The sequence below is a fragment of the Vespa velutina genome, chromosome 6 (assembly GCF_912470025.1).
Source record: "Vespa velutina chromosome 6, iVesVel2.1, whole genome shotgun sequence".
Lineage (NCBI taxonomy): Eukaryota > Metazoa > Arthropoda > Insecta > Hymenoptera > Vespidae > Vespa > Vespa velutina.
This window is the reverse complement of record NC_062193.1, coordinates 8,952,892-8,973,378: the sequence shown is the minus strand read 5'-3', so window position 1 is coordinate 8,973,378 and position 20,487 is coordinate 8,952,892. Positions and strand designations below refer to the sequence as shown.

General features: G+C 41.2%; 1 protein-coding gene across 7 annotated transcripts in view; it reads left to right on the top strand.

Moving 5' to 3' along the window:
• Window positions 1-20,487, top strand: part of LOC124950180 (TBC1 domain family member 14-like) — a 113,552-nt gene that overhangs the window by 40,628 nt on the left and 52,437 nt on the right. The window contains exon 5 of one of the 7 annotated variants that reach the window (XM_047496563.1): window positions 5,834-5,908. The exons of the other annotated variants lie outside the window; for them this stretch is intronic. The gene's annotated coding sequence lies outside the window, so the exon portion shown is untranslated. The remainder of the gene's footprint in view (window positions 1-5,833; window positions 5,909-20,487) is intronic. 7 annotated transcript variants of the gene reach the window in all.

Sequence of the window (20,487 nt, the reverse complement as noted above, 5' to 3'; positions counted from 1 at the left end):
TCTTTTCTTTTATTTCGTTTTTCTCTCTCTCCCTCTCTCTCTCTCTCTCTCTTTCTCTCTCTCTCTTTCTTTCTTTTTCTCCTAGGAGTAGGTTACAAGTTCGAAGGATCGACTACGCTCGAGGAAGGGAGAGAGAGATAGAGAAGGAGAAAGACTCGTTCGAAGTAAATCTTTCGAAGCTCACCATTATTACTCGGCGTTTCTCGAAAGTGATTTGAGAAGGAGCCAACTAATCACGGGAAACGATTCTATTCCGTACGTTAGAACGACCTTAACGACTCTATCGAACCACTCTATCGATTGAGATTCTCAGAATAATTACCGTGTCTATCGATCGAGCAACTTTAGAGGATTACGAAGGATATATATATATATATATCGTTGTCTCTCTCGCTTGTGTTAAACAGCGAGAAAATACACCGATATATTCGGCGAGATCGAAAACAAAACATCCTGCGAAAGTGAGAACAAAAGATTAACTGAAGTAGTTATTAGTATCGAGCGTTGGTTCGATGGTTGAATCGAACTAGATATCATTGTTTTCTTCTCTTTTCAACGAGTTCGATTCCGAATGAATACTTTGTGAGAATATTTAAGAATCATTTCTCTCTTTTTCTCTTTTTTTAACCTTTCATATTGTGCGAATAATTAGTATTGCATTTTCGAATTGTTCAATTGTTCTTTCTTTCTCTATATCCAATTTCTTTTCGTCTTTTTTCATTCCGATCGATCGATCGACGGATTGACAAATCGAGAGTTACGAAGAAAAAAAATGTTAATCGGATTAGTCTCGATATTTTGGAATGAGCTTGTCGTTGCTCGTTGGTCTACGTTCGATCGCGTTTCGATTTAAAAAAAAAAAAAAAAAAAAAAAAAAAAAAAAAAAAAAAAAAAAAAGAGAGAGAGAGGAGGCAGCAGGAGGGCAGGGAGGGAGGGAGGGAGGGAGGGAGGTACGCTATAGGCTAAGAGAGGGGAAATATAAACTCGGTCGCGCTTATAGTCACGCGAACGGGGCCGTAGAGAAGAACGTTAGATCCTCGGGGATAAATTTAACTTGGTGAGGTAGGAGGGACAGAGAGAGAGAGAGAAAGAGGACTGGGGGGGAAGAGAGAGGGAAAATTATGTGTACGCCAAAGGGAGGCACATGTTTCTCTATGTCTTTCTTTCTCTCCTGGAGCGCTAAAGAAGACCGTAAAAGTGTACATTCTGAGTGAGGGACCGTTAATTTCACCCAAAAATATTTGCAATTTGCTAACGGTTAAAAACGCGCAACAACGAGGAGGAGGGCAAGTTCGAAAATGTTACTTTGGAAATGGGTACCTATCCAACTAGTTACGATATTGCGGCCTCCAAAGCACGTGAAATAATATTGCGTGGTGATTCCAACTCGACTGCCATACGGATAAGAATTATTATACGTGACGTGAAAGTGTGTGAGAGAGAGAGAGAGAGAGAGAGAGAGAGAGAGAGAGAGAGAGAGAGAGAGAGAGAGAGAGGGAGGTAGTTCGAGCTTGCGTCGACCGAAAGCACACGGTCTTAACAGCTTTTACGTTATATATGCGACTATAGGTACGTATATGTAGGGGTATATACGTGCGTGCGTGGGTGTTACCGCGTAAACAGCGATATAATTTATACACGGTAAGATAGATCGAACGTGCGAGAAAGAGATCGCGAGAGAGGGTGAGAGAGGAGGAGGGAGGATAATTTAATGCAGGGTGAGCGTTGAAAGGAGCTCGAGATGTAATGTGCGATTAATAATACTCAATATTTGCCAACGAAGCTCAAAAGTCAATTCTATATTCGTAACATGTTTCTTTTTTATTTTTCGATGTGCAAATCGAACCATACGGCTTATCGTAGTTACTAAGTGTCTATATATATATTTATGTATATGTATATGTATAGTGTTTTCGAATAATCGCGGATGTGTATCCGCGTAAGCTCCGTAAATTCTTGGAGAATATCTTTTTAGAAATAGAGTAAGGGAAAGAGAGAGTATGTGTGTGTGTGTGTGTGTGTGTGTGTGAGAGAGAGAGAGAGAGAGTTTAGACTTAGAGGGTTGAACGGAGAAAAGGGAGGGTTAACGTATCCGAGGAGCGCGAAGAGCGACATAAATTATCCGCGTAATGCGAACGGGGGAGCGTAATAATAACATTGTCGTGTAGCGAGTGAGAATACAGAGCTAGTACGTTTTCCAACGTAATGTTAGCTAGAGATGGGGTGATGAGGAGAGGGTGGAGGGGTAAAGGGACGAGGGCGAGGGGAAGAGGAGAAGAAAAGGCATTCCCGTTCCATGCTCTCGCGGTGGCTCCCAGTTGTCTCGAGGGATTAACTCGCCTCGTAGGAGCTCATGCTACTATACGTCTCGTGTTTCCGCTCCAGTGTCTCAAGGAGTCAAGCTCGAAAGGTTTCGCCAGCCTAGATAACGGCTTATATGTATGTACTCGCGCAACTACCAACGTATTTATCTTTATGCGCGCAAACGTTTCCTTTACACAAACGTAAAAACAAACACGCACACTCATCCAAAAAAACACACACATATATATATATATATACATATCTCACACAAACGCACGCGTTCTTTTTACCCTGAAATCGTTCGTAGGCATTTACGAAATTTTTCTAGTACGTAATCGTTGTACGTCGCTATATTGGATTGGTACTTTTCCTATGTGAAATATCTATTCTCTTTCGTCGTTGCACGTTGGAAACCTTAGAAAACGTCTTCTAAAATGCCGACGGGGAAGGATAAGGATCTGCCGATGGGGAGAAACAATCCTAGACGAGGTAAAAGAAATGATAGCGCTAGTAGATTGAGCCGTCTGATCTTTTTCTCCCTCTCTTTTTTCTTTTTACTCCTTCTTTCTTTTTTTCTCTTTTCTTTTTTATACTCTCGTTCGTTCTTTATCGTCGAGAGATAAGCCATGAGACGACGCGCAGTCGTTGTGATAGTGCATCATAGTAAACTATTTCAACGTTGATCCATGTCTTTCATCCAAGTGATACTTTAGGGGTTTTGAAGAAGTGGATAAGTTGTTTCGTTTGATTAAAAAAAAAAAAAAAAAAAAAAGAAAAAAAAAAAAAAAACACGAGAGGAAAGGAAAAAAAATCAATCGAGGCTATATTAGAGATCCAAACGAGAAATTCGATCGAACGAATAAATTTATGCTCATACGTAGGTAGATAACGCGTTTCCATTTGTTTAAAAACCATAACTTCATTTCTACGTTGCTACGGGGAAATTAGCTCGAAAGAAATTACTCCTTGGTCGATAATAAATACGTCGAGGGAACGGTCGAGGGCTTATTAGGATCGATTTTTTAGCCGGTTAATCGGACTCCGGAATGAATATATGTATATCGAAGAAGTCCTCTTCGTCATTCCGAAAAGGTTTAACGCTCTACCCGTCTTATTGCGACAAATCAGCTTTACGAGACACTTAATCGCTCCATTTTGTATCGTTGGCGTTTCTTTTCTTTTCTTTTCCTGTTCTTTTTTTTTCCTTTTCTCTTTTACTTGTTTTTTTTTTTTTTTCTTCTACCGGCCGTGTCCTCTAGCGAGCGCACTCGCACGGTGGGATCAACTTCACGAGGCGTTTAATCAATTCTCCGCGAGTTGGCGAACATCTGATAAGGGTCCTCTTTATGCCAAGGATTATAAAGGACGACAAGCCGTCTCGAAAATCCATTCCTCCAGTTCTCCTTCCTTTCTCCTCTCTCTCTTTCTCTCTCTCCCTTACTTTTTTCTCCTTTACGTTTCCCTTCCTATTTGGTGCGCCTCAACCTCCCCGATAATAATAATCCGCATTATTCGAAGAACAGCCAAGAGAATTTCAAGCAACGAAAAGCAACATTCTACTTCTTCTTCGTTTCTTCGTAAACACATATACATACATATATAAAATGTATATATATATATATATGTATACATATGTACACATTACATGCATAGGTATACGTATCGTAAACGAAATCACGACATATCCCGCAGAGAGGTAGATCTAAAAAAGTAGTAGAAAGACTTTTAGACACTCTCACGAATTTACATTTTCTCTGGTAAAGTTTCCGCAAGAAAGACGGACGGTCCCGTCTCTTTTATTTTAACTCCTGAGCACGCTTGAGAGAGAGAGAGAGAGAGAGAGAGAGAGAGAGAAAGACGACGACTACGACGACGACCACGACCTGGCGAGCAGCGCGTTCTTCGTAGCCTGCCGACAAGGTGCATTTATTTTCATGTAAATATGCCCTTCGCTTAGGAGCACCGCGAAGGGGGACGTCAATCAAAGCGATAAGTATGCGGGCTACTTCAAAGCCGAGGTCCGGCTAAAGTTAAGGCGGTCGAGCCCGTAAGTCGCCCGAGACATTGTTAAAAAGCTCGGACGTTTGTGAAAGAGAGAAGGAAGAAAGAGAGGGAGAGAGAGAGAGAGAGAAGAAAAGGGCGGCCAAGAGGACGCGATAAGTGCTCGCTGCTCTCTCGCTCGCAGGATGAAGACGTAGATCGCGAATGCGTGCGAGTTTATTCTGCGTGTGTGTGTATGCTCGTCTGTGTGTATATATATATATATATATATATGTATATATGTATAAAATTTTATCTCAAGTTCTCTCGAGGGAACATTCTCAATGTTTTTCTACCATTTTCATCTTATTTTTTTTTATTATATTTTTTTTTTTTATAACAGTACTTTTTAAACGGAAATCATAAAGGAAGATGTCCTTTAATCGAGGAACACTTATAATTTAGACGACCTCGTCTGTTCTTGCTGAATCGTCGATTATCTCGAGAAACTGTTAGACGTCGTTATCTGTTTCACCCTTCTTTTTTTTTCGTTTTTTTTTTTTTATGGTAAAACGAAAAGAAAACTTTGTGTCAGTGGTCAAAGAAGCACGATCGAAAACTTTGAGATAAAGAGCTCGATTGACGAAAGTTCGGTCGTGAACATTAGCGTTCAGTGAACGAAAGAACGTTTTGGTTAAAGTAGGAGGAAGAAAGAGAGGGTTGAAAGATCTAAGGTAGTAGTAGAAGGGTAAAAGGATCGAGTAGCACTTTCTACTCTACTCGCGTCAAACTTGATCCTATACCAAAATTCGTGTTCATCGGCTGGTAAATTATCAAGAATAATAGCTGCCCTTTAATGAGACCTTCCGCGGGAGTTCGAGAAGTTACATGGTACCCGCGCGAGTTCAAGAAGTTACACGGTTCTCGCATACTTCCTCGTAAAGTTCTTAGAGAGCACCGAAAGCAGGCCGCGAAAATTCGATGAAACCTTTCACGGCGAGAAAGAGAGAGAGAGAGAGAGAGAGAGAGAGAGAGAATACGTTATTATAAAATAAAAGCTTTCACGAGTTCATCTGCTACTCGTATATATGCATATATATTTTTTTTCTTTCTTTAATTTTTAAAACGACAAGAATTACTCCGAGGAAGTGTGTGGTCGAGTATTTCTTTTCATGCCGCTCGTCACTCTTTCTTTCATTTTTTATCCTTTTCTACTTTCTTTCTTTCCTTTTTTCTTTTTTTTTTTTTTTTTTTTGGTCGAGAAAAAGAGAAGGAAAGAAGCTTCAGACCCTTCTCGTTTACAGTAGAATTTTAATATAATTTGCAAGTGCGATATACTATAGGATACATAAGGAGAGAGAGAGAGAGAGAAAGAGAGAGTTACGATAAAAGAACGCGCAAGGCGACGAAGGTAGACGATATAAGAGGTTCTTTTTTTACACATTTATAGTGAGGGAGAGAGAGAGAGAGAGAAAGAGTGATGGAACCTCAAGCGCATATACACGTGTACCTACACAGTCTCACATTTCTTATTCTCTTTGCTATGCAGTCCGGAATTCGTGATATCTTGGGCTCTGGAGGGAACCGTTTGAAGACGGACAACAGCCTGCAAAGGTGGACGTATGTAAGTGCTTATCTATGTATAGGTAGATAGATACCTATGTAGACGGACTCGAGTACACGCGTGAGACGTGCTACGTGTGGTTACATAGCTACGTTTCTCTCTCTCTCTCTCTCTCTTTCTCAAGAGTGAAAGAGAGACAGAGAGAGAAAGAGAGAGAGAGACGTAGTGTGCGATGGTGGTGACTAGTGGTAATAGTATTTCAAGTTCTCCGTGCGCCTGGATGCGCGGGCGCCACGTGGCATTATTGCTTAATGTCACGTACGGATTCTCTTACCGACGTGTGACTCAGAACGAACCGCGGAGTGTCCTAAAAATCCTTGGACGCTGAGAGCATACTAACCGTCGAACGCTATTATTCTCTCTGACGTTGCAACGTTCGCTACCGAGTATTGCGTATGCGTGCGAGAGAACCAACGAATGAGAGAGAGAGAGAGAGAGAGAGGTCTTTTTGTCGTTCTCACTTTAGCTACCACTAGTATGTTTTTTCCTCAGATTTTGTCGACTTTTTTCGTTAGTGGAAAAACATCGGACTTACTTTCCCCTTTTTCAGTTTTACGACTTGGAAATAGTAGGTACATATATATATATATATATATATATATATATATATATGTATATATATGTATATATGTGTATGTGTAGGTACCTTAAACTATTAGGTGTTTACTCTAATCTTCCTTGTAAGCAATGAAAACACATAGATCTAGAATACCTTAGCGAAAACAAGCTAACATATTCTCGGATACAAGATCGATTTAGTAGAGAGAGAGAGAGAGAGAGAGAGAGAGAGTGGTGGACCGAAAGGCAAACAGAAAGTCGAGGCAACGTGGCGTAAAGAAAGATTCCCAAGCGATTTGAGATAGAAGCTGGACTTTAGAGAGGAAGAAGAAGAAGAGAAGAAGGAGGAGGATGAGGAAGAAAAAGAAGAAGAAGAAAAGGAAGAAGAAGGCAGGGAGCACACGAGCCATTTCCGCGAGAGCGAACTCGTTAGTCTAATCGCATCGATCGACTCCATTGAACCCACGAACGTCTTTCTATCTCACTCTCTCTCTCTCTCTCTCTCTTTCTCTCTCTCTCTCTTTCCTTGTATCTCGGAGTCTCTAGAGTAGTAGTAACGGGCATCGAACGAGAGAGAAAGACGTCCAAGGAGAGAAAGAAGCGAATGGATAGACGAGGACATGATTTGAAGTTCAAGAAGCTTCACGATCGGAAAAAGAAGAAGAAGAAGAAGGAATAGGAGGAGGGAAAGGAGAAGGAGAAGGATAAGGTATTGTGACCTCGCGAAAGGTCGTGCCACGAGGAAGATTCTTGCGAACTCGGTGTCCAGACAGAGTCGAGAAGGTGATTCGAGACGAATAGCGAAGAAAGAGAGGAGTATGAGAAAGAAAGAGAGAGAAAGAGAGAGGAAGATAAGAAGAGAAAGAGGAGAAGGAGGAACGTCAGAGTGTATTCGATTCGAGTAGTCGTCGTTCCAGACACGAAGCACGTAGCATATTATCGTCGTTACGCGGCGAGGACCGAGGCCGTTCCTTGATACAACTTTGGTACACGGACATTGTGGCCTTACAACCCCGTCTTCCATCAGTTATACCGGCCGAGGATCCCATGGAACTCATGAATAAGGCAAACTCTGCTGTTACGTCTCCATTTCGAAACGCCCCCTCGAAACTTTTCGATGCTTCTGCTCTCTTGTTTCTATTTGTTTCTCTCTCTCTATATATATGTATGTATATATATATATATATATATATATATATATATATATATATATCTTTATCTCTCCATCTGTCTATCTCTCTTTCTCTTTCTTTCTATCTCGAGCTGGCTTCAACAATGGGCTATCAGAATGCATTGCTCTTTTAGAGGAAAGAAAAGGTGCCTTCGAAATTCTTGATGAGACATCTTCGTGTTAGTAAATCGTACTGCTTTAAGAATCTGACGAGTATCGGCTCTCCACCAATGGACGTTCTTCCTTTCCTTTATCTCTTTATGTTTTTTTTTCTTTCCCCTTATCTTCCTCTCTCCCTCCCTCTCTCTCTCTCTCTCTCTCTCTTATTCCTTCGCTGTTTATAACCCTATTTATATTTGCGAACGTCGAAAAACTACCGTGCGAGGGAGAGAAAACAAACTTTTTTTTTTAGAATTTACGAAGCTCAGATCGCGCATTTTCGATATTCCCGATCGCGAAAGAAGATTGCCGAGTGAAGATTGTTTGAGGTGGTTTTCCAGTCATGGGTATGACTCGTGTAACGTCTCTATACTTATTAGATTCGGCTCGTGCCAAGTCAGATTCGATCGTTCGAGGCAGATTGAAGGTAGTAAGATTTTACGAGCTCGATTCTCATCTTTTCTTCTTCTTCTTCTTCTCATTTTCGCTTTTCATATGAAAAATATTGAATCGTCGTATTTTGAAAGAGGAATCGAAATATTCTCAATGTTAGTCGAATTATAATAAGAAGATTGATATTAGAAGTTAATTAAAATCAACCATTTCGCATTTATTTTATTTCGTGAAAAATTTATCTTGCTAACGTGAAACGGTGTGATATATATATATATATACCTATATATAAGTACCTACCCATTTACTCGCGTACATTTAGCTCCGACAAGAAAAGGGACTCTGACTTAAAACCCTCTTAGTAAATACCGATAGCGCTATGGCGAGGGTAAGGGAGAGGGGAAGAGGGATCATAGCTTTCGCGGTTAACGCGAATTACCATCGGCTTACGAATACCAAAGCTTTTTCGAAATACCATGGAAGGATTTGCTATAACGTCGAGGGGAAAAAAAAAGCGATAGGAAGGCAAAGGATTTTTCTTTCTTATGTGTGCGTGTATTTTTTTGTTTTCCTCTCTGACCTCTCTCTCTCTCTCTCTCTCTCTCTCTCTCTATCGTTTGGACAAATAGTGGAAAACGTTAGCGTGCTATGGTGGTGCACGAGAAAGCGAGGAAAAAATTCTAACACACAAACGAGCTTCTTCTTACCGATTTTCTACCGACGCTCCTTTGCTGCCTCGCCATTTCGAGTTAAACGAGCTCGTTATGCATATCGTGTACCGCATGACGCATAAGTACACACGCAACATGCCGTTCTCTTTCTCTCTCTCTCTCTCTCTCTCTCTGTCTGTCTGTCTTTCTCTCTCGTTTTTGCTCGACTAGAAAGACAACGAGACGGATGAGAATAAATCTGTTTGTTGCGTCGAAAAAAAAGGTGGATAGAAGACAAAGAGGCGTGGAGATAAGAAGTTAGAAGGATAGAGAGAGAGAGAGAGAGAGAGAGAGAGGGAGGGAGAAGGAGACAACAAAGTCTCGTCGATAAGTTTCCACGGTGCGACTAATCGTAGGGAGATATCACGAGCCTTTCGAGTTGATGGATCGGTCGACGTCCTTCATCTGACGTTTCTATCTCCGACACGATGCATCACGATAGTTTAAGGATTCCCTCGTTACGATCGTCTTCGTATTCGATAGAGAAAGGGAAAGAGAAAGAAAGAAAGAAAAAGAAAGGAAAGGGAAGAAAGAGAGAAGGAGAATAGGGTTTCTAATTAACGCGGGTAACTGCTCCCTTCGAATATCGAAGCGAACACGCACTACCTTTTCTTATCGAATTAACGGTGTCACACTTTTGCGAAAGAATTATTTCTGATAAGTTGGACTTGCACGAAAGCGGAAGCAGTTTTCTAATATTATAATAGAGAAAAATTTTATTCGAGTAAGTAAAGATAATGGGTTTGCAAGACGACGACGAATGCACGCGTGCATATATATATATATATATATATATATATATATATAACGCACATAACGTTTCGAATTTAACGTTGAAAAGTTTAAGAGACGTTTTGTAAGTTTGAGGACGTTCAAAGTAACACGATCGAGATTCGAGAGATACCTTTCGTTCGCGTTGCTTCTGCTTTGTTATAACGCCTGAGGGCCAACAGATAAATACTCCGTTAAGAATTCATGTACGATAAATGCCTTACTATCAACCAGATACGCAGACATTCTCGATGGATGACGACGAAGACGACGTGAAAGAGGAGTTTCAAGTTTATCTTTATTGGATTCCGTTAATTCGTTTCCGGAAGTAATTAAACGTCTGGAACGGATTTCATTGTCGGCGAATGACTCAAAGCGGAAGAAGCATTTCATATTATTCGAATTACGTTTCCAGTGTCGTCTCTCGTATACACCAAGGCGCGACCATATTCGTTCACTTTTTCCTAACGCGGAGGATCTTCGACAAACCGGTTTTCTCATTAATCATTATCGTATATCTTCTCGCTAGTAACGAATGCGACCTGTGTGCGCTTGCTGCTCTTCCTCACACTCTTTCTCTCTCTCTCTCTCTCTCTCTCTCTCTCTCTCTCTCTCTCTCTCTCCCTTTCACTCTCTCTTTCTCTCTTTCACTGTACCTTTCTGCTTCTGTACAAGTGGCAAATAAATTGCCCCCGACTGCATCAATTTTAATGTCAATTAGATTGTTCGAACCGTAATCACTCTCCTTCAGTGAACGCGTAACTACATTTTGCCAGGGCCGATGGACGCTCGTTGTTGCGTAATTTGTAATCCTTCGGGTAAATTAGTCGGCGAATCGTTCGTCATAAATCGTGATTACTCTTTTTTCCTTTTTTTCTTTTTCTCCCCTCTCTTTACGTTTTGTTTTTGTTTTTCCTTTCTCACATTTCTCCCAATGAGAGGGGGTTGAGGGAGACAGGGGTCGGGAGGAGGAGGGGAAGTATCGTAAATATGATCGTACTCTTTTCCGCTTGTTGCCTTTCCGTTAATGTATAAAATTATAGGGATACCATAGACGATAGGATTTATTTCGACGATCGAACGAGAACTCGAATGAACGAGCTAGGGAGAGAGAGAGAGAGAGAGAGAGAGGGAGAAAGTGAGAAGAGTCTAGTATTATTTGTTTCGCTTTTCGTGGAACGTTACGGCAATCTGTCCTAATTTAAGATAGTTTGGTCTCTCGCGAAGAAACGAGTGGCGATAGAGAAGCCAAGTGTGCACGTTCCTCCTATGTACATGTGAAGTATTCTCGTGCGTTTATGTATGTATGTATGTATGCATGTGTGTGTGTGTGTGTGTGTGTGTGCGCGCGCATGTGTGTACGTGCATACCTCGCTTAAAGTGAGGTTAATTCCGCGGTCAGTAGCCGGTCGTACCGTGCCGGGCTCGTTGGCTCTCATTGTCAGCTGGCCAACTTTATTGACAGGGAAAAAAAAGAATCTACCGCACCGAGACGTCGGTCGTTCATCAACGATAATAACGTTTTGTATTACGGATAACGCACGCGATGCTGTTCGCTTGGCGATTTATTTCCTCTTTACAAACTTTGACGTCGTTCAACGTTGCCGATCTGAAGACAGAGAGAGAGAGAGAGAGAGAGATAGATAGTGAGATGAGTCTTTTGGGAATAGGGGAGGACAATGAACGACTTGACACGAATGAAAAGTAATTAAGTTTTCGTCCTACGAACTGATTATTATCTATCTCTCTTTCTACTTAACGAGACTTTCCTTTTATTATTGGATTCGACTTAACTCACGGATTCCTCTGGAATTTTTAGTTATATATATATATATATATATATATTATATATTTGTAAGCGCGTGTGTGTATATATGTATAGGTAAACGGTGGATATCATTTCGACGCAGTAGTAGGGATCTGTTCTCATTTAGGATCGAAGGGAGCGAGTTAGAGTCAAAGTACGTCACACTCCCAGTCCCTCTTGTTTTCTAATCGTCGCCTGTCATCTAGAAGCGGACGCGACGTGCTATCGTAAAAAAGCCGAGCAAACGAGGGCTCGTTAGGGACTCTCGGAAACTATTAGTCTAAAAATGTAACGTCGATTCTATATATGTGGGTATATGATACATCATATATACTTATATATCTATTTAACTTTATGACGAGTTTCAAAATATTTTCCAAAACGTTTTCCAAAATGTTCTTTCCTTCTTTTTTCTTTTTAACTAAAATCTAAAAGATTAATCAGTAATATATATACATATATATATATATATATATATATATATATATATATATATGTAGCTACGACGATATTAGGAGACATTTAGTCTGTAACGATTAAAGGATAGTTTAAACCGGTTAAATGCCTCATGAATTCGCGAGATAACAGGGGCGCATAGCAGACGAGGCGAGTATTCTCGATCAACGAGATCGATGTAAGCCTGTACACGCATTAAGCCCTTACCAGCATTAATGCTAAGATTTGGAGAGGTTAGTGCATATTGTTCTCTCGTTGCCGAAGGATGAGTTTGAATCTCTCTCTCTCTCTCTCTCGCTCTCTCGCGAGCCTCTCCCCCTTCTTGCTATACACTATATCCTAAATTATTGTACGAGATTTGACTGTGCGAGAGAGCGCCAAAACTATCCTCGTAGTTTGTAGTAATGCCGTATACTAGAGGTGCCGATAACTGACCTACCTAGGTACTATCTTTGTCTTCCAATCGGTGGGTTCGAGCGAATCTACCGTCGATATAACCAACGACCACGAAACTCTACCAACTCCAAACGATTCCAATTTTACCTTAACAATGAGAATAAACGATCTCCGATGTCGATGTTACGTCTACCTTACGAATATAAACGTATGTACAATATATACATATGTATCTACGTATGATATCAGTACGTATGTAAGTACTTAATGTTAGTACTGAATTTCTACGTCTTATTTTGTGGAAATATCTGCTACGGCGATAGTTGTGTCATTAAAAAGCTACAGAGTTATTTGCGGCTTTTAATTACACGAAAGACTATAATGATCGGATCTAGCTCGTTGTAGGTAGTCTTTTTCGAAACAAAAAGTAAATGATCGATGTAATCCTACTTAAAGTTAAACGACGCAGAAATTACGTTTGACCTCCAGTTTGGTAGAAATGGCCACGCGTAGTGCTTTTACTCTATTTCTCTCTCTCTCTCTCTCTCTCTCTTTCTCTCTCTCTGAAACTCGATAAATCTCGATGTCGATTCGAGTTCGAGTCGCGGTAACGTAGATACGGATTACTCATTCGTTTTATGGAATTACCTTTAGGTACTCGAGGAAACTAGCCCCTTAATAAAGGCAAATGCCTAACCAACGTCTCCGTTCAACGTTTCTCCATGTTTCTTCCCTTTATTGTATATCGAATTCCAAGAGTTAAATCTACGACCCTAAGAATGAAACTCCTCTCTATGTTAGTCTTATTGGCATCTGGCACATCGATTGTAACTTCGTTGAGAGGAACTTAATTGGATGTAAAACGAGTTACCAACTTGGATAGAGTCAGATAACAGGAATAATTGTTTATGTAAATGGGACATAGCATTTCCAAATTGTCTTTGTTTCTAAAGTTTCATTATTATTAGCTTTCTCTACATATATATATATATATATATATATATATATATATATATACATGTACATATGTACATATATATATATATATATATGTGTGTACGTATGTACGTACGTACGTTTGAGAAAATGTAATGAAAATCAACGATCTAAGGTCGTATCGTTTGTTTAAGAGAGTTTAGCAATCAAGGAGAGGGAAGGAGAGCGTTGCTTTCTAAGCAAAGTGATTCGTTATTAGAGCGAACGAGCGTGTATCGGAGTAAGCGATCGTAATCGTATTCAGGCGAAGATTTTCGTTTGGAACGTCGTCGCCGACGTCGACATCTCGAGTCGAAAGAGAAAGAGCGACGCTCGTAAAGAGATATTTATAGTTGACACTTGCCGTTGAGGAACGTAACGATGGTAATAACTATTCCGACACGTCGACGTCGATAAATAGGACGTATTCGATCGTATCGAAGTCAAAATCGCGTTACCTCGATACATTTTTATAGATAGACGATTATCATTATTTTTGAATAACTCGACGGAATGTTTTTTTTATTTATTTATTTATTTTTTTTTTTTTTTCTTTATTTTTTGTTTCCAGACGTGAAGAAATAAATAAAGATAGGCTACGGTCAAAGCTTTATCAGATTTTATTCGAAAATGATGGTTAACGGTTTTTCTCATTTTCTATAATATATATTCATTATTTTTTAATCTTGCGCGAGTGACGACGAAAGGAATAATATGATCAGAGTGCTTAGAAAAATCCCACGAATATCGTTATCAAAGGTGCGCGAGAAAATGTGCACACACATGAATAGATATACTAAAGACATCCGAGAGAGACGCTGATGCTCTGCTCAAACGTAACATAACGGATCGTATTTATCCGCGTGTCTCTCGTAGTACTCGTTTTCGCGCGCTATGTAGGTAGGTAGGTAGATAGGTAGGTAGATAGATAGATAGATAGATAGGTAGGTAGGAGGTAGTAGTAGTATTACACTTTGCTACTGCCTATTACCGCGTATCTCGTTTTACGAAGATGATACGTCCTCGTCTTTATTGTTCATTTTTCTCGTGACTAATATTGCGTCGAACGAATGACGATCTATCTCATTTCTTTTCATTTTTCTTTTGCTCTCGAATTCATATTGACTCGTCTCGAATAAATCTTTTTCTCCCGTTAATCTCTCGATAAATTGTTAAGAGCAATTAATATCGACATAGTAAATATGAGATATAGTAAAATAATATATCGATATAATATCGATATAGTAAAAAAGGAGAGAAGGAGAGAGAGAGAGAGAGAGAGAAAAAAAATGATGGTTCTTTTCTCTATTATAGAAAAGACTTATCCAAAATCCGATGAACGTTCGACAGCTGCAATTGGTTTAGCCAAGGATTGCCGATTCTCTAATCTTGTCGCGAGTGCATCGATTTTCGAAATCGAAGCTGCACATCGTCGCACCGTTGGTTTAGCTCCGAAAATGGAAGATAAGGAAGAGGAGGAGAATGAAGAAAGAGAGAGTGAGAGAGAGAGAGAGAGAGAGAGAGAGAAAGAGAAATGGAGAGAGCGACTACGTTTCCTTGGTTGGTATCGGTGTCCGCCTTGACCTAAGTTATTGCACAGGACTTAATTGGATGCAGAAGGAGTTACAAACTTCGGCAGGGTCCTCTCGGACCCTTCTCGAACACGATCTCACGAAATCCCGACGGCCGTCTTTCTCTTTCTCTCTCTCCCTCTCTCTCTCTCTCTCTCTCTTCTTCTTGCATACTCCAATTCCCTTCTTCTCGTATTAAACAACGACGAATACAAAGCACACAGAGAGTCAACGATATGGAAGTGAAAAGAGTAGAGTGGTTAGGGTCGAGAAAACGAATGAGAAAAAAAGATTATAAAAAACAAAAAAAAAAAAAAAAAAAAAGAAAGAAAAAAAAAGAAAAACAATGTAAAAGAAAATAAATAAAAAAGGATGAAATGAGAAAAGCAAGGATAGGGAGGCGAAACAAGACTTGACTAAGCGGACTGTTCGGTTGAGAAAACGGAAGGGCAAAACTAAAAAGGGAGGGCTAAACACATTCTCTCTCTCTCTCTCTCTCTCTCTCTCTCTCTTTTTCCTTTTTCTTCGGATCGAGGAGAAAATTACGGAGCGCGTAACTCGGCAGTGTCCACTTATTAGCCATTTAATGGGCTGCGATGTACGGTCCTCTCTCTTTCTCTTTCTCTCTCTCTCTCTGTTTCCTCCGCTTACTCTTTCCCATCCTCCTCTTTCTCCTCCTCCTCCTCCTTTCCTCGTACCGTCAAAAGGCTCGGCAACGCGTCCCCATTTTATTCGGTAAACACGGCAGACCGCAAACCCTATTTCTTTGGGTAGTTTCAAAGGGATTAAAAAATGGAACGGTTCGTAGAGGTTTGAAAAGAGAGAGAGAGAGAGAGAGGGAGGGAGGGAGAGAGGAAGAAAGAGAGAGATAGGAAAAAAATGAGAGAGGACGTTCAATTATCGCGTGACGGAAATCGATGGGGGTTCTCTCTCTCTCTCTCTCTCTCTCTCTCTCTCTCTCTATCGTTCTCTCTGACGTACAAACTCTAGTGATTAAAAGCCCGCGAAATTTGCGAGCGAGCTCTCTTTGCTCTCCCTTCGTTTCTCTTTCACTCTATCCTTCCTTTTCACGATTCGTACGCGGTGATCTTTTATTCCAGGAAGAGTATCGATTTGTATTAAGGGCCTGCCTGGTAGAGAGGAGATTTCGCTTCGGTCGAATTAACGGTAATTGCAGCCTTTAACTCGTGATCCGAGTTATCGATGATAATTATTTCCGGATCGTCGCGGTTAACGTTGCACCTTCAAGGGTTCAAAATTTTTTTTCTCCCACCCAACCTTCCTTTCTCTCTCTCTCTCTCTCTCTCTCTCTGCCCATCTGCCTATTTGTCTGTTCTGTCCGTCTATCTGTCGTTCTCTTTTCTTCATTCTCTTTTTTTTTCTTTCTCATTCTTTTCTCGATTCGCAAAGCTCGGTCCAGAGCACGTTTGTGGGAGTAATCGGAGGCATTGCCGGAAGAACGATTTAAGGGCAATGAAAGGTTGAAATTGAATTTTCTACGTTTCTTTGTTCGGAACTTACGGGTTTAGACGAGAAATCGTTTTTAATGACATTAGAGAGAAAGAAAAAAGGAGAGAGAGAGAGAGAGAGAGAGAGGATGAGGATCGCGCGCTTTGATCGAAGGATTATCTTTCGGCGTGGATCGCGTGGAAGGGAGAAGAGTCTCCTGTGAGGCGAGTCTATCGCGATGCGGAAGCCGCGAGCGGAGAGTTCTCGAGAAATGTACGATGAGATTAAACAGAGCGGGCGAGTGCTCTCCTTGGAAGGAAGCTGGACGGACCTTTTTCAGAGATTTCGATCTTGTTCTCTCTCCAAAACGGCAGGCACTCCTTAATAGTACCTACCTCTACTTAAGTACCTACGTACATAAGTACGCAAAGTTCTTCCACTTTGTCTTCGTTAAATATATTTTATCGCGATATTTTTTTCTCTTCTTTTTTTTTTTTACTTTTCTCCCTTGCCTGCGCCCAATTTTTTATCTTGTTTATCCCTGAGAAAAATAAAAGGCAAAGTTTTCGTCATATAAAAATCACTTGGGGAATGATTGGCAGCGCGTATATCGAAGTCGAAGAAGCAAAGAAAAAGAGAGATAGAGAGAGGCAGAGAGAGGTAGAAGATTCTGACATCTTTCGACTCGACTTCGAGAGACTCGAGAGAAAAGAAAGATCGAAAACACATGCCGCAGAAAATCTCACCTACGTGGAGATGGGAATGTGACTTCGTGGCAGCTGTCGATCGAGGAACGTTCAACCTTTCGACCTCCATCGGGTGGACCGACTAGAGCGTTCTCCACCTTCGTCGTGTACCACCATGTCGACTTGGCATCCAGCATCCAGCACAACCTTCGTTCGATAAGGATCTAAGAAACGAGAAAGAGGAAGGCGAAGGAGAAACGGACGAATCACGAGGAACCAGACGCGTCGACGTGTAATTCGGATTACTCTTCTCCCTCTTTTTCTATCGATTTTTCTTTTTTCATTTTTTTTTTTTTTTTTTTTTTTTTTTTTTGCTCTCTTTTACTAATCGCGCGAATCGGCAATCGATCGAAATGTGAAATACAAAAAACCTTTCTTTTCGTTAATTCCTCTCGCGAGAGCAAAAATCGATCCATAATAAATAAGCTAAATACCGGCTGGAATATATCCGAACGAATTTCGAACGGATTTATTATTCGATGTATGGGGACAATTTTTCAAAGTTTTTCTAGTAGTAATTCTAGTTTTCTCTTTGACCTGATTCTCTCTCTCTCTCTCTCTCTCTGTCTATCTCCTTTTATCTGTCTATCTGCCTCTCGAAGGGCCGGAAGAAAAAGAAGGATCAAGAGTAGAAACGATAAGTCGATACCGTTAGCTCGAAAATGAATCCAATATCTCTCGTACATGATCACAAGAAGGAGGATGAAAGGAAAGCAGTCATGTCGAGGGTAAGAAATTCCCTCGCGAGAGATGCTTCTGTCTCTTTCTCTCTCTCTCTCTCTCTCTCTCTAAAATTCGCCTTAAATCTCGAAACAATTTTCGCCATTAACGAGATCCGAGAAAGAAGGAAACGGAGCGAAGGTTCGCGGCGATAACCCGAGAGCAAATTCCTTGGGGCCGCTTTGGAACAAACTCTTTCTCTCTCTCTCTCTCTCTTGTTCTCTTTCTCTCATCGACGAGTAGAAAAGAAGAGTGGACGTCTTCGAACGTCGCTCGCGAGCGCTTTTATCGTGGCTCGATCCCGTTCGACGCGCGTAATCCCAAACGCTGAAGGGATCGAAAGAAAGAGCAAGAGAGAGAGAGAGAGAGAGAGAGAGAGAGAGAGAGAGCGAAGGTGTCGTATACGTATATTACACACGTGTATACTTTTATACACGTGTGTGTTTCGCCATTCGGTTAGGTTAAATTTACCGACACGCTTCTGCGGCTGCGCTGGCAGTTTCGAGGCCATATCTCTATCCTCCTTTCTTCCTTTATTCTTCCTCCTTCTCTTTCTTTCTTCATCTTCTTCTACTTCTTCTTCTTCCTCTTCTTCTTCTTCTTCTTCTTCCTCTTCTTCTTCTACTCGTCGTGGCTTTATGATTACCTCCGCAAAGGCGAGCCAACCGTCCGTTCGAGAAGAGCCTTCACGGTGGAATCTCGGTTGGCATCTATTTAACCGAGAACGACGCCGACGGAGTTCCTTCTGCACGAACCCTGGACGTCCCGCTGTGCGCGAGAGGAACCCGCGACGCCCTTCTCAAAGCCTTCCTCCAAGTAGGATAGATCGCGCCTTTCCTCTTGGCGAACATCGATTATCTCTCGCCGGAGTTTCGAGTATCTTACACCTCTTTCAAAGGGATCTCTACCGTTAGTATTAAAGAAGTCCGATAATAATTTGTGTACATAATAAAGCTCGAGAGGAGCTTTTAAGAATCGTTTCTTCTTCTTCGTTCTTTTTTTCTTTTCTTTTTTCTTTTTATTTTCTCTCTCCCTCTCTCTCTCTCTCTCTCTCTCTCTCTCTTTCTCCCCTTTTATTTGTCCATTCGTTTGGAGCGATAAGAAAAGCATTGGAAATATGATTTATGATAAAGAGCCAGGGTACCGTCATTTTAACTTGCACGCTCGAAAGATTACAAAGATAAGAGAGAACGCGTTAGAAGAGGAGAGTAGGTAAAATCCGTTTGAGAGATAAGCTCGATGCTATAAAATTCAATTGTTTCGCGAGGAGGAGAGGGATGTAATTCCGCGGTAAAGTGCCGAGTAGAAGAGAAGATGAAGAGGGTTTTAGAGAGAGAAAGAGAGAGAGGAAGTTGGAGGTCCGATCGTCCGGCACTTTCGTAAGCCCGATATTTCCACCCACGAAGCGAAGAAACGACGCTCGAAGTCGAGGCATATAATAAAGAAGCAAGCGTGTTCGAGACGGTCTTTCTAAGGAGGAGAATAAGGAGGAGACGAAGGAATAGGAGAAGGAGGAGGTATTTCAAATGAAATAGACTATAAAATGAACCACGCGAATCCGATCGCGTACCCTCCTACCTCTCCACTTCCTTCTCCTTATCCTCCTCCTCCTCCTCCTCCTCCTCATTCTCATCCTCTATCGAGACGAGGCCGGAAGCGGTCTCGTCGTTTATATACCGTCAGTTCGGTAAGAACTTCGCTCGTGCGTTTTATCATTTTCATGCGATTCTAGGAAATAGAAAAGTCGTAAAGCTCGAGTTACGAGAGAGGTTTCCTGCGATTTTCTGGACTTTGGCTGGATGAGCACGAGAGAACTTTGTGTATGTAGGAGTGAAAAAAAGAGAGAGAGAGAGAGAGAGAGAGAGAGAGGAAGAATGGGAGGACTACCCGCTGAGAGGGCTGAGAGGGACGTCCCGGATCGTCGGGTGAGATAGCTCGCGCCTCTTTTCAACATCCAACGGATTGATTATGGGCCCGGCGCTCGGTTTGTGCCGCCTGAGAAACCTACGCCCGTGCTCTTCCCTTCTTCCTCCTTCACTTCTCTTTTAGAAGGGCTCACTGCGTACCTTTCGTTCGTTCGTCCGGTCAACGACGGACAGGATCCGAGACGGTTTCTCTTATCCGTTTTCTATCGACGTCTTTCGACGTTCCAATTTCTTTTCTCGACCCTTAACCGATCGATTTATACACGTCGAGACAATTTTATTTATCGCGTTAACTTCTTCCTCTTTTCCCGACGATTTCTACATTTAATATTACATTATATCGAGAGTATATTGATTTGTTCATAATGAATTACTCTTTCGTCTTACACATACGTAAAAAAGAAAGAGATCTATCTAAATAATAAAAGGAAGGAAAGAAGAAGGAAAAAGAAAACAATACGTGGCTCGATTCGATTCGATTCGATTCGATTCGATTAATTTGTTATTCAAAAGAAAAATCAGATCCTTTTGGGAGTACCGAAAGTTCCCTTATCGATCCTCAATACCTATTTGGTAAGGTTCGACGGGTTTCGAGGCATCTCTCGAGTCGGCCCTCTTCCTCGCGTACACTCACACACACTCATACGTGTATGTATGTATACACACACACACACACACATATATATATATATATATATATGTATATATACAAACACGTGCGCGCATATATATCTTTCCGCGCGAAATTGCTCGGCCCGCTTTTCAACAACAT